This window comes from Triticum urartu, unplaced genomic scaffold (assembly GCF_056163025.1).
Source record: "Triticum urartu cultivar PI428250 unplaced genomic scaffold, HENAU_Tu73 scaffold2, whole genome shotgun sequence".
Taxonomy (NCBI): Eukaryota; Viridiplantae; Streptophyta; class Magnoliopsida; order Poales; family Poaceae; genus Triticum; species Triticum urartu.
In genome coordinates this window covers 5,637,733-5,652,013 of record NW_028260368.1, presented here as the reverse complement: position 1 = coordinate 5,652,013, position 14,281 = coordinate 5,637,733, and the positions used below count along the sequence as shown (strand labels likewise).

At 34.9% G+C, this 14,281-nt stretch overlaps 2 non-coding genes across 2 annotated transcripts; both read right to left on the bottom strand.

The window, feature by feature from the left end:
* Positions 1–10,896: 10,896 nt before the first annotated feature.
* Positions 10,897–10,970, bottom strand: TRNAW-CCA (transfer RNA tryptophan (anticodon CCA)). The gene has a single exon. It is a non-coding gene; the product is annotated as a tRNA-Trp (tRNA).
* Positions 10,971–11,109: 139 nt separating this feature from the next.
* On the bottom strand, positions 11,110–11,183 carry TRNAP-UGG (transfer RNA proline (anticodon UGG)). The gene has a single exon. It is a non-coding gene; the product is annotated as a tRNA-Pro (tRNA).
* Between the last annotated feature and the right edge of the window lie 3,098 nt (positions 11,184–14,281).

Here is a 14,281-nt window from a genome sequence, read left to right as displayed (position 1 = left end):
TATCTACAGGACCCAAATTGTCAACAGGCTCCCCAAGAACGTTGAAAATTCGTCCGAGAGTAGCTCCACCGACCGGAACACTGAGAGGAGCTCCCGTGTCAATCACTTCCATTCCTCTCATCAACCCGTCCGTAGCACTCATAGCTACAGCTCTAACTCGATTATTTCCTAATAATTGTTGTACCTCACAAGTCACATTAATTTGCTTATCGGCAGTGTCTCTACTCTGGACTACCAAAGCGTTATAAATATAAGGTAACTTGCCTGGGGGAAAAGTGACATCCAGCACGGGTCCAATAATTTGATCGATACGACCTGTACTTTTTTCTTCAATTGTGGAAACCCCGGGAGGAGAAGTAGTAGGATTGGTTCTCATAATTATCACATAATTAAAAAAAAGGAATTTGTCGAAATTTTTCTTTTTTTATTGTTGAATAATGCCAAATCAAATCAAAAAAAATCCAAAAGTAAAAAGGAAATGAATTAGTTAATTCAATAAGAGAGAAAAGGGGACCAGGACTTGATTTCGTTGCCCAAGCGAATCCCATTCAATCGTTTACTCATGGAATGAGTCCATTGGAAAGTTCAATCAATCTTTTTTTTCATATACATTTTGCCTTTTGTGGAGGATCTGTGCCTACTCTACTTTCCTATCTAGGACTTCGATATACAAAATATATACTACTGTGAAGCATAGATTGCTGTCAACAAAGAATTTTATTAGTATTTAGTTAGGTATTTGCATTCAAAATAAGAAAAGAGAACTATTAAGAACTTGTAAAATAAGGATTAGGAATTAATTTGGGTTGCGCTATATCTATCAAAGAGTATACAATAATTATGGATTTGGTAAATCAAATCCATGGTTTAATAACGAACCGTGTTAACTTACCATAACAACAACTCAATTCCTATCGAATTCCTATATTGGAATTCCTATAGGATAGAACATACACAGGGTGTACGCATTATATATGAATGAAACATATTCATTAACCTAAGCATGCCCTCAATTTTCTTTAATGAGTTGATATTATATTAATTGAATATCCTTTTTGTTTTACGAGATTTTTGCTAAAGTTTCATTTACGCCTAATTAACATCGAGTAGACCCTGTTATTGTGAGAATTCTTAATTCAAGAGTTATAGGGAGGGACTTATGTCACCACAAACAGAAACTAAAGCAGGTGTTGGATTTCAAGCTGGTGTTAAAGATTATAAATTGACTTACTACACCCCAGAGTATGAAACTAAGGATACTGATATCTTGGCAGCATTCCGAGTAAGTCCTCAGCCTGGGGTTCCGCCCGAAGAAGCAGGGGCTGCAGTAGCTGCCGAATCTTCTACTGGTACATGGACAACTGTTTGGACTGATGGACTTACCAGTCTTGATCGTTACAAAGGACGATGCTATCACATCGAGCCTGTTGCTGGGGAAGACAACCAATGGATCTGTTATGTAGCTTATCCATTAGACCTATTTGAAGAGGGTTCCGTTACTAACATGTTTACTTCCATTGTAGGTAACGTATTTGGTTTCAAAGCCCTACGTGCTCTACGTTTGGAGGATCTACGAATTCCCCCTACTTATTCAAAAACTTTCCAAGGCCCGCCTCATGGTATCCAAGTTGAAAGAGATAAGTTGAACAAGTACGGTCGTCCTTTATTGGGATGTACTATTAAACCAAAATTGGGATTATCCGCAAAAAATTATGGTAGAGCGTGTTATGAGTGTCTACGTGGTGGACTTGATTTTACCAAAGATGATGAAAACGTAAACTCACAACCATTTATGCGCTGGAGAGACCGTTTTGTCTTTTGTGCCGAAGCTATTTATAAATCACAGGCCGAAACCGGTGAAATCAAGGGGCATTACTTGAATGCGACTGCGGGTACATGTGAAGAAATGATTAAGAGAGCTGTATTTGCAAGAGAATTAGGGGTTCCTATTGTAATGCATGACTACTTAACTGGGGGATTCACCGCAAATACTACTTTGGCTCATTATTGCCGCGACAATGGCCTACTTCTTCACATTCACCGTGCAATGCATGCAGTTATTGATAGACAGAAAAATCATGGTATGCATTTCCGTGTATTAGCTAAAGCATTGCGTATGTCTGGGGGAGATCATATCCACTCCGGTACAGTAGTAGGTAAGTTAGAAGGGGAACGCGAAATGACTTTAGGTTTTGTTGATTTATTGCGCGATGATTTTATTGAAAAAGATCGTGCTCGCGGTATCTTTTTCACTCAGGACTGGGTATCCATGCCAGGTGTTATACCGGTAGCTTCAGGTGGTATTCATGTTTGGCATATGCCAGCTCTGACCGAAATCTTTGGGGACGATTCTGTATTACAATTTGGTGGAGGAACTTTAGGACATCCTTGGGGAAATGCACCTGGTGCAGCAGCTAATCGAGTGGCTTTAGAAGCCTGTGTACAAGCTCGTAACGAAGGGCGCGATCTTGCTCGCGAAGGTAATGAAATTATCCGAGCAGCTTGCAAATGGAGTCCTGAACTAGCCGCAGCTTGTGAAGTATGGAAGGCGATCAAATTCGAGTTCGAGCCGGTAGATACTATTGATTAACTAGATAAAACTAAAGATAAAGAAGGTATAAATAAAAAAGAAACGAAATAAAAAGAGAAAAAAATCAGTTATGAAATGCAGTAATTCTTCTTTATTCTTCTAATTGATTGCAATTAAACTCGGCTCAATCTTTTTTAGAAAAAAAAGATTGAGCCGAATAAAAATAGATCATGATATGATCATGAGACTTGACAAATTGAGATTCGTCTATTCTATATATCTAGAATATATATATTAAGGTATAATACAATAAAGAAATACAAATAAAATAATAAAATAATAAAATATAGTATTATCATATGATAATGATAATGGAATCAAATACGCAGTATTTACAGAAAAAAGTCTTCGTTTATTGGGAAAGAATCAATATACTTTTAATGTCGAATCGGGATTCACTAAGACAGAAATAAAGCATTGGGTCGAACTCTTCTTTGGTGTTAAGGTGGTAGCTGTGAATAGCCATCGACTACCTGGAAAAGGTAGAAGAATAGGACCTATTCTGGGCCATACAATGCATTACAGACGTATGATCATTACCCTTCAACCGGGTTATTCTATTCCACTTCTAGATAGAGAAAAAAACTAAAGGAGAATGAATGAAAAAAGACATAGTTTGGAAGTTAGACCTTTTTATAGGACTCTCTTTCAATTTCAAAAAAGAGGACGTTTGAAACTTTTAACAGGCGTAATCGTGAGTCAACAAGTGACTCGAACTGTGTGTAAAAAAAGAAGCATTTTTTTTTTTTCAAAATGCTAGAACTAGATAAGGAAGTTTTCTATAACCTTGAGAAAAAGGATAAAAAGGTAGTTTTTTTTTAGTTTATGACTCCGATCAAGAGCGAGAAATCCTTGATTTGGGATTGGACATAGAACCTGGACCCATCGTAGAGACGTTTAGTTCAAAAGAAAGGATCGTATCCTGATGGTAAGAATTATACTTTCGTGGAAATACAGCGCTATAGACTTCAATGCGGTAGAGTAGACGTTTTGTTTCTAATTTTTCTGGACCAAACCTCCGCTCCGACCCAACGATACAATGAATTTTTTCTGTTCATATTCATAAATAAAAAAGATTCGGAATCGCAATGCTACTATATGCGTCCAGAGGAGTATTTGGAATAATATTCTTCTATAATCCATTATTGCGGGGGGTCTTACTAACAGGGCTTCGCTGCACGGGACAGGTCTTCGTCGAAAAGCTAACTCCACCCGGCATTTTCATACCCTTTCTTTGGGTGGTATATCGCCTTTTAAAGTCTAAGAGGGTAGTAGGGGATCTATAGTAGGTAAGATAATTTGCCCTTTGATTTTGATTGAATATACTATTTTTCCGCCTTTACCACGCATTATTGTATGCGCTTCTAGAGAAGTATGTATGCAGGAAGTAAATTCTAACCGCTTTCTTTTGAATCCAATTTCAAATTAGATTAGAAAGATAGAAAGGCCATGAGGATGGGAAAATCAAAATAAAATCTTTTTAATTAGTTCTCCTTTTTTGGAATTTTCTTATTATCCTTTCATTTTTTTTACAGAATATTTTTCAAACTAAAAATAAAAAATACAATACAATAGTCAATATTCCTTATAATAGATATACTTAATTATATCATAAGAATCTTAAGATATTTTTCGACTAGATAGAAATAGTAAATTTGAATTGAGACACCTATTCCATGACGGATTTAAACTTACCTTCTATTTTCGTGCCTTTAGTAGGCTTAGTATTTCCGGCAATTGCAATGACTTCTTTATTTCTTTATGTGCAAAAAAATAAGATTGTCTAGTATTTTTTAGTGTAAGTAATATAATATGGTAGGGTATGTGGCTTTTTCTACACACACTTTCTACACACAAATGAAAAACGGTTATGGATGCGGATATAGGCTACGAGCATAAATGCATGAATATGCAGAGCCAGGTATAGCGAGTTTTATTTTATTTATTTTAATTGAATCAACGAATATTTTTTGAATAGAAAGTCAATGTATCTAACCTATTATTTCACAGGAGTACTAGTTGCTGAAGGCGATTTCAGAATCAAAAAAAGTAAAGTCAAAATTATTTAGCTTATTCTCTCAATTTCAATCGACCGCTGCTGGATTTAGTATATCTAATATGAATTGGCGATCAGAACACATATGGGTAGAACTTCTAAAAGGTTCTCGAAAAAGGGGTAATTTTTTCTGGGCCTGTATTCTTTTTCTAGGTTCACTAGGATTCTTATCGGTTGGGATTTCCAGTTATCTTGGTAAGAATATTATATCTATACTTCCATCTCAAGAAATTCTTTTTTTTCCGCAGGGGGTCGTGATGTCTTTCTACGGAATCGCAGGCCTATTCATTAGCTCCTACTTGTGGTGTACTATTTTGTGGAATGTAGGTAGTGGTTATGACCGATTCGATAGAAAAGAGGGAATAGTGTGCATTTTTCGTTGGGGATTCCCTGGAATAAAACGTCGCGTCTTCCTTCGATTCCTTATGCGGGATATCCAATCAATTAGAATTCAGGTTAAAGAGGGTCTTTATCCTCGTCGTATTCTTTATATGGAAATCCGGGGCCAGGGGATCATTCCCTTGACTCGTACTGATGATAAATTTTTTACTCCACGAGAAATTGAACAAAAAGCTGCCGAATTGGCCTATTTCTTGCGCGTACCAATTGAAGTATTTTGAGGTATCTTTTTTGAACTGAGTTGAATGAAGAAAAGAAGAATTGGAAGAAGAAAAGTTTTCTCAACACAGGGAGGAAGTCCCTTCTAAATTGGATTTGTTATTGTAAGGGGATTTTTAAGTATTTATCTAAAGGAAGGAACAAACGAGGATAAGAGAAATTTGCTTTTAATTTTTTTTTATCCAAGTTAGATATATCGCATACTATTCTTCCTTTTTCATCCGAAAGGGCTTTTTTTTTATTCTATTTCACTATTTCATTCCATCTAGATCTAAGAAAGAACCCAATGCACTGAAATTCCACTAATAACTAATATACAAAAAAGAAGAATAGATACAGGGTATCAAACCTATAGAGTTTTTGCTTCAAAGAAATAGAAATATCATGAAATAGAAATATCATCATATAGAGTCAGGGAATGGAATAGAGTCAGCGAATGAAGCATATTCATTAACAACTCCATTTACAGATCAAAAATGAAAAAAAAGAAAGCATTGCCTTCTTTACTATATCTTGTATTTATCGTACTTTTGCCTTGGGGGGTCTCTTCCTCATTTAACAAATGTCTGGAACTTTGGATTAAGAATTGGTGGAATACCAGGCAATCCGAAACTCTCTTAACTGATATTCAAGAGAAAAGGATTCTAGAAAGATTCATAGAATTAGAAGAACTTTCTCTCTTGGACGAGATGATAAAAGGGAAACTAAAGACACATGTACAAAAACCTCCTACAGGAATACACAAGGAAATAATACAATGGGTCAAAATAAATAATGAGGATCATCTCCATACCATTTTGCATTTCTCGACAAATATAATCTGTTTGGCTATTCTAAGTGGTTCTTTTTTTCTGGGTAAAGAGGAACTTGTCATTTTGAATTCTTGGGTTCAGGAATTCTTCTATAATTTAAATGACTCAATAAAAGCTTTTTTTATTCTTTTAGTTACTGATTTTTTTGTTGGATTTCACTCCACCCGTGGTTGGGAACTAGTAATTCGTTGGGTCTACAACGATTTTGGATGGGCTCCTAACGAGCTTATTTTCACTATTTTTGTTTGTAGTTTTCCAGTAATTCTAGATACATGTTTGAAATTTTGGGTCTTTTTTTGTTTAAATCGTCTATCTCCTTCGCTTGTAGTCATTTATCATTCAATTAGTGAAGCATAAATTCATTTGATCTCCCGATATTAATATTAATCAAATTAGCAAGCATCTTTTTTTAGAAAGAAAGCCCTTTTCCATTTTAGCAAAATTCTTTCTATTTATACCTACTTTAAGGTATTCATCATTGCAGTACAACTGTTGCAGTAGAATGACAACAGATTCGTGTATAGGGAACTAGATTAGCTTAGCTACCTATCTAATTTATTGTAGAAATTCTGGGATCTGCGATTGGACATGGAAAATAGAAATACTTTTTCTTGGGTAAAGGAACAGATAACTCGATCGATTTCTGTATCGATCATGATATACGTAATAACTCGGACATCTATTTCAAATGCATATCCCATTTTTGCGCAGCAGGGTTATGAAAACCCACGAGAAGCAACTGGACGAATTGTATGTGCCAATTGCCATTTAGCTAGCAAGCCCGTCGATATTGAAGTTCCCCAAGCTGTGCTTCCCGATACTGTATTTGAAGCAGTTCTTCGAATTCCTTATGATATGCAATTGAAACAAGTTCTTGCTAATGGAAAAAAGGGAGGGTTGAATGTAGGTGCTGTTCTTATTTTGCCCGAGGGATTCGAATTAGCGCCGCCCGATCGTATTTCCCCTGAGTTAAAAGAAAAGATAGGAAATCTTGCTTTTCAGAGTTATCGTCCCGATAAAAAAAACATTCTTGTGATAGGCCCTGTTCCCGGTAAGAAATATAGTGAAATTGTCTTTCCCATTCTTTCCCCTGATCCTGCTACGAAGAAAGATGCTCATTTCTTAAAATATCCCATATATGTAGGGGGAAACCGAGGAAGAGGACAGATCTATCCTGATGGTAGCAAGAGTAACAATACAGTCTATAATGCTACGTCAACAGGTATAGTAAGAAAAATACTACGTAAAGAAAAGGGGGGGTATGAAATATCCATAGTTGATGCATCAGATGGACGCCAAGTGATTGATATTATACCTCCCGGACCAGAACTTCTTGTTTCAGAGGGGGAATCCATCAAGCTTGATCAACCATTAACAAGCAATCCTAATGTGGGAGGTTTTGGTCAGGGGGACGCAGAAATCGTGCTTCAGGATCCATTACGTGTCCAAGGCCTTTTGTTCTTCTTCGCATCCGTTATTTTGGCACAAGTTTTTTTGGTTCTCAAAAAGAAACAGTTTGAAAAGGTTCAATTGTACGAAATGAATTTCTAGGTCCCGGGATTTCTTACCATCAAGTTGGTAAAAAGCCTCGATTTATTGGCAATTGCTAGAATTATCTATGATCTATTTTGGAAATCCTTTTTTTGTTTAGACTGCTTTTTGTTTATGAGATGTCTGGAATTCCTTATTTATATCCCATGCAAAAGAAGAGAATCCAAGGCAAAGGCGAGAACAATCAAATTAAAATTTCTTCTTTTTCGGAGGGATTGCAGGTCTTCTTAATCGTCTATTCGGCACAAGAAAAAGCCTTTTTCTTGTGCCGATTCTTCTTGTATCAAAATAAGAATCCTTTTTCTTCCTAATTCGTCAAAGATTACTATTTCTTCTTTATTCGGGTCTGTCTCTTGGACCTCTTTTTCTTTTGCTTAGGTTTAGCCGAGGTAGTGGACAAACAGAGGGGAAGAAAATATGGCGGGGGAAAAATTTCTTGTGATTGTGAGCAAATTGCTTGGCTTGTTTAATTAAGTTCAACTTCAAATTTACAGAAATTTTGCAAAAAAAAAGTAAACTCTTCCATTGAAGGTTTTTTTATTTTTAGGCTAGTTGAATAGTTTTGATTAAGGTTTTATTAGTTTATTACTCGAAACTAAATCAAGGATTTTCAGGATACTTCCTTCGTGGAATAAGATATTGGATCCTCGAGTGATCTCTTTTTCTTGTTGCTTCATAAGAGTGAATCGAATAGATTCAATTCGCGTTATAAGAGTAAAATAAAAATTCCGCGGGTCCTTTCCGCTCTAATCAGATAAAGGGGGGTAAGGACCCGCTAAGCTCCTACTTTTTCATGTTTACAATCTGGTCCCTCCGATTACTATAGAGATGAACCCAATCCAGAATATGAACCATAAAAGAAAACACCTACTAAACCAATCACAGCAATACCAGCTACAGTACCTATCAGCCAAAGAGGAATTCTTCCAGTAGTATCGGCCATTTCCCCTACTTTCCTCCACATTTTATCAATTGGTCATGCTAGAGACAAAAACAGTCATGGGTAGTTATAAGGATGGTATCCTTCCAAATGGGATAAGAGAATTCTTATTAGTCTCTTTCTTTCTCTCAATTGAAGAAGTAATTGGAAAATAAAACAGCAAGTACAAAAATGAGTAATAAACCCCAGTATAGACTGGTACGATTCAATTCAACATTTTGTTCATTCGGGTTTGATTGTGTCATAGTTCTATAGTTGGAATTTGTTTTATCGTTGGATGAACTGCATTGCTGATATTGATCCCAAGAAAAAAACAGTAGGTACAGCTAGTCCGTGAATAGCCAGCCATCGCACTGTAAAAATAGGATAGGTTCGATCTATGGTCATTGAGGGCCTCCTAAAAGGATCTACTAAATTCATCGAGTTGTTCTAAAGAATCAAAACGGTCGGTTATTAACGGAATTCCTTGTCGGCTTTCCGTGAAATACTCGTTTGGCCTAGGACTTCCAAACACGTCATAAGCTAAACCCGTACTGACAAATAACCAACCCGCAATGAATAGGGAAGGTATAGTAATGCTATGAATAACCCAGTATCGAATACTGGTAATAATATCAGCAAAAGAACGTTCTCCCGTGCTTCCAGACATGCTGAACTCCCAAAATTTTTGTACATTCAAAAAAGGAATTGATTCCGTAAAAGATGGGATCGACCAGTAAATAGAAAATTACTGATATTTCATCCTTGTGAGATTGTCAATTTTGTACCAAAGGTGTATTTTGAGTATACCGAATTAGTATAGCTATCCTTCCTATGGCACAGCAATCTGGTTTTGCCTGGTTCCGAAACATAATTACTTTTTTATTTTTTTTTTGTCTATAGGTAAGCTATATGTTATTCAAGGCATCAATAGAAAACCCCATTTTTGTAGGTTCTACTTACTTTTCATTGGCTTCGGAATAATAGAGTAATTCGGAATAGCAGCCAAAATCTTGGGAAAATCTAAGTTAATGATCAATAGGTTTGGATAAATAATTTAGGAAGGATATTCTCATACTGACACAATACAAGGACAAGTATATGTGAAATCTATCCTTTCATAATTCGTAATTCATCCTTGTATTGTTTGTTGGATTAGGTCTAACTTTCTTGACCAAACTGCGAGCGCGGAACTTTACGAGATGAAATAGGGAAAGACAGAAGATAGAATAGAACTTAAAAGGATAATTGAAGTGACTCGTCTTCGAATCTACTTTGGTTGGAGTTCGAAAAAGGAATAAAAATAAAGTAAATTCAAGGAAGAGCTTTCTTTTTTTTTTTTTTTTAACAGCCCCTTGGCAGGTCGTGGAATGCTTTTGTTCTCCTCTTATTCCATATGGAATACAATCAGTTAAAATAAGAAGGAATAGGGGAATATTCGATCGTTCACTCCAAAAAGAGGGTCCTATTGAAAAAGAAATTATCCAAAATAGAAAGAAGTTTTTTTTTTCAAATTCAATTGTTTATTTATCTCTTATTCAAAAATTTCCCTGAAAATTGAATTTCTTTTTTTCATTCAATGGGGTTAGATGATCTAGTTCTTAATATTATTACTTTACTCAATTGACAAATTCCACAACAAATCTCTTGATTCGGAATTAGGGACTCATGTATCATCTGATGAATCCACTTTCTTTTACACTTCTGTATCTTACTCTATCTTGTTTTTTAGTATTATCTAAAATAACTGATGAATTATGAATTTTCCATAACTTAGGTAAATGCTTTACCAACATATGTAGTGTAGTAAAAAAAAATAAATGGAATTTAACTCTTTCATGCTTACTTTAACTAGTTATTTTGGTTTTCTACTGGCTGCTTTAACTATAACCCCAGCTCTATTTATTGGCTTGAACAAGATACGCCTTATTTGAATTGACTGAATAATTATAATTCAGAAAAGAAAAATCTTTCTTTGGGATTCCTGGCATTCTACGACTCTTTTCCAGACTAATTAGGAATTCTTTTCTTGGTCATTGAGATTCGTGGATAATTTAGAGTACTATTTAGGGATAGATCGTACCTCTTTTTTTATCCCCTCGAACAAATCGAAATGATTGAAGTTTTTCTATTTGGAATCGTCTTAGGCCTAATTCCTATTACTTTAGCGGGATTATTCGTGACTGCGTATTTGCAATACAGGCGTGGGGATCAGTTGGATCTTTGATTGAGTCATTTTTTTTTTTTGATTGACCTCCTCCAGACCAGAGAGGAGGTCAAATTGAAATTGGAGTTACAATTCAATTTTGTTAAGTTATTTTACTCTGCTTCGACATAAAATAGATGGAATCACGCTCTGTAGGATTTGAACCTACGACATCGGGTTTTGGAGACCCGCGTTCTACCGAACTGAACTAAGAGCGCTTTCATTCATTCAAAAAGAAAATCTTTTTCTATTCCTAATGTATCTCACGTACGTATAGTCTCCACAAATTCAAGTTATACCCACTTTACTTTAATTGATCTCGTCGCTACTGCCTATAAAGAAGAAAGAAGTAATAGGTAGGGATGACAGGATTTGAACCTGTGACATTTTGTACCCAAAACAAACGCGCTACCAAGCTGCGCTACATCCCTTTTCCAAATTAAATTGTTGTACAATGCCATTGTACACAATTCCTGTCTTCTTTTCCACATCATAATTTTCTTCTTCTTTCTTTCTCTATCTATATATAGAACCCTCGTGTCATTTCTTCTTTTTGGTCTCATATAATTAAGGAATTATATACATATAAAATCCAATATAATTTCGCCTATAAAAGAAGGATTACTTTTCCTTGGTAATATATAGGAAGAAGGGGTCATCTTTTTCTTTTTTAGGGATAGGAAAATTTCGTCGATATGGTTCATTTTATATATAGCATAACAATCTTGGGCAAGAGTTTATGATCATATATGTATTCCAACAAGGAAGGAGGATTTTCAATGCGGGATATAAAAACATATCTCTCTGTAGCACCCGTGCTAAGTACTCTATGGTTTGGTGCTTTAGCAGGTTTATTGATAGAAATTAATCGTTTATTCCCAGATGCTTTGTCATTCCCTTTTTTTTAATTCTAGTTATTGCTATGGGAGGGATAGATTTCTTCGTGATATGACAAAATTTGATCCTTTTCAATCTTTTTTTAGTATCGGAAGGAAAAAGAAAGAAAAGATGGATTGGGTTGAACCTCAGAGTCATTAAAAATTTGGTAAACCCCATTTTTGAAAATAGAAATTCAATTTAAAGGGGTACCCAAGCTAAATAAGGCCTCAGAAATCAGAGCATAGAAAAGGCGGGGCTGGCTAATTAAATGAAAGGATTTCGAACCAAAATCTTTGCTAATTCGACAAGGATTGTATTCTTTAATTATTTCTCTATTTTTTATTACTTAATTAAAGAATAAAAAAAAATTATTCTAATGAATTTTATTCTTCTTCTTCGGATTCAAAATAGAAGAATAAAAGAATAAGTAGAAGAATTAAGTTAAGTCAATCCAAAAAGAAAAGGAGGTTCATGGCCAAGGGAAAAGATGTTAGAATCAGAGTTATTTTGGAATGCATCAGTTGTGTTCGAAAAGGTGCCAATGAGGAATCGACGGGGATTTCTAGATATAGTACTCAAAAGAATCGCCACAATACACCCGGACAATTAGAATTCAAAAAATTTTGTCGTTATTGTCGCAAGCATACGACTCATCACGAAATAAAGAAATAGGAACATCGTGTGTTTGATCTTTCCAAACAACAGAAAGAGTAAGAACTTCATATTTAATATATAAAGAAAACATAGTATAGAATACAAAATACAAATCAACTCATCTGATTTCCGGTAGATATTATTTCATATGTATAGAGGGTATTCATATACTATAATATGAATCAAATAAGATATGGATCAAAGAAAAACTACTTCTTCTGGATCCTAAATTAATAAAATAAAGAAGTGAATTTTCAAATTTTCAAATTTTAAATAAGGAATAAATCATGTATACATCTAAACAACCTTTTCTTAAATCTAAGCAACCCTTTAGTAAATCCAAGCAAACTTTTAATAAATCCAAGCAACCCTTTCGTAAATCCAAGCAAACTTTTCGTAAATTCAAGCAACCTTTTCGTAAATCTAAACAACCTTTTCGTAGGCGTCCCCGGATTGGCCCGGGAGATCGAATTGATTATAGAAACATGAGTTTAATTAATAGATTTATTAGTGAACAAGGAAAAATATTATCGAGACGAATAAATAGATTAACCTTGAAACAACAACGATTAATTACTCTTGCTATAAAACAGGCTCGTATTTTATCTTTCTTACCGTTTCGTAACTATGAGAACGAAAAGCAATTTCAAGCCCAGTCAATTTCAATAATTACAGGTTCTAGACCCAGAAAAAATAGACATATTCCTCAATTAACGCAAAAGTACAATTCCAATCGAAACTTAAGAAACAACAACCAAAATTTAAGAAACAACAACCGGAACTTAAGTTCCGATTGTTGATGTTTTATTCGAATTCGAAAGGGCCAGACCTATATATATTATAAAGAAAGTAATCCAGCTCGTTGATTCCTACCACTTAATCTTAATTTATTGTATCTTCCCGGAGTTCCCTCTCCGGGAATTCATCTTTTATTATTCCAGTATATTACTTTATTTATACCTTTAATTGATGATCTTTATTTTATTGGAAATCGTGTAAAGATTATTTGGATTTGATACAGCTACTTGTGCAAGCATTTTACGATTAAGAATCAATTTCTTCTTGTACAGGTTGTGTATTAATTTACTATAACTATCGAATACTTTATATACCCGCGTTGCTGCGTTTATCCGAGTGATCCACAAACGACGAAAATCCCTCTTTTGCCTACCTCTATCTCGATGAGAGGAAACAAAAGCTCTTTTTACCTGTTGGGTAATCATTCGATTAAGTCTTAAATGAGCCCCTCTAAAGTTTGAGGCAAATGAACGCATTTTTGTTCGTCGTCTCCGGGCTATATATCCTCGCGGAACTCTGGTCATTGAATCAAATTAACCTTAATGAATAACTAATGATTTCTCTTCTTTTAGCCACCCTTTTTCTCATTAATAACAAAACTAATTATTCCGATATATAAAATATTAATTCCAATGGCTTTTGCTATAGTAACCTTCCCAACCACGATTTTTTATTCCACTCCGTTCAGTTATTTCTATACGAAATAACAAATTCATTCTAATAATACTAAAAAAAATAGTGGGTTCCATCGTTTCTATGGTTCCCTTTTAAACGGTGAGGCCCTCTCTATACACCGGAGCCCTTTCTTTCATCAAAAGGTATTGCGAACTTGTATAGTCCACATTCTTTGGCTCTACCTATCCATTATAGAGTAAATAGCTCTTTTCACAATAAGAGTTATCCATACAGTGACGGTATTTAATTATGAAAGTTGGCTAAGTAGCTGACCCTGTTAGTCCGTTCTTTTAAGATAAAGGAGCATAAGCCTTTTTCTTTTTATTACTATTTCCTCCGCTTAATGGATAACCATTTGCTACCAATGGGAGAATTGCTTCTTATTTCCAATTTAGATAATTGGATTTGCACCAAAGGAAACCATAAATTCCATATACCATAGAAATCTAGGATAGAGAAGCTATATCCTATTCATTGGTACTAATCATGGATACTTCAATTTTTTTATATTTGTTTGAAGTCA